This window comes from Suricata suricatta, chromosome 1, assembly GCF_006229205.1.
Source record: "Suricata suricatta isolate VVHF042 chromosome 1, meerkat_22Aug2017_6uvM2_HiC, whole genome shotgun sequence".
NCBI classification, from domain to species: domain Eukaryota; kingdom Metazoa; phylum Chordata; class Mammalia; order Carnivora; family Herpestidae; genus Suricata; species Suricata suricatta.
In genome coordinates this window covers 145,994,904-145,995,524 of record NC_043700.1, presented here as the reverse complement: position 1 = coordinate 145,995,524, position 621 = coordinate 145,994,904, and the positions used below count along the sequence as shown (strand labels likewise).

General features: G+C 30.9%; 1 non-coding gene across 1 annotated transcript; it reads left to right on the top strand.

Annotated features, from left to right (window-relative positions):
- Positions 1-305: 305 nt before the first annotated feature.
- On the top strand, positions 306-368 carry LOC115303677. The gene has a single exon (XR_003914184.1). It is a non-coding gene; the product is annotated as a U7 small nuclear RNA (small nuclear RNA).
- The last annotated feature ends 253 nt before the right edge of the window (positions 369-621 follow it).

Sequence of the window (621 nt, the reverse complement as noted above, 5' to 3'; positions counted from 1 at the left end):
GTCACCCAATTGCAACTTTTGAAATAATGCTGTAGTAGTTTTAATTTCAAGGTATTTCTACTCTTATAAATATAATAGCAAGAGAATATGCACAATTCACTAAATAATATGAAAGAGTACACAGCACATGCATGATTTTTAGAACATTATTTAAAATAATTATAACAATTTTTAATAGTTTGAGGTTACTAACTATTTTTTGTTCAGGGATCTGGAAAGTCCTGGCACTTATGAAAATTTGTTTTTATATTCCAATCATGCATCTATATTTTATTAAAGTAAATTTATGCTTTTAAAAATATGCTTTTAGTTACAGCTCTTTTAGAATTTGTCTAGCAGGTTTTCCGGTTTTTACCAGAAGAATCCCCCCCAAAATAAATAAAAATATGCTTTTAAAAATGTTTGCTATGACTTCTACTCATTGCTAATCAGGCCTGTTAGTAACTGAGCTGAACATATTTTGACTGAATTTGCCAGCACCTAAGCTAGTTTATTTTTAACTATTTAAACAACTAGGTCATGTTAGAACTAATCTTTTCATTGGTCAGATGGCCCAGGTTTTAACAACTGGCCGTTTTGCAGTGTGGTGCTTGTCTCTGAATGACCAGGTTCTCATTTAGG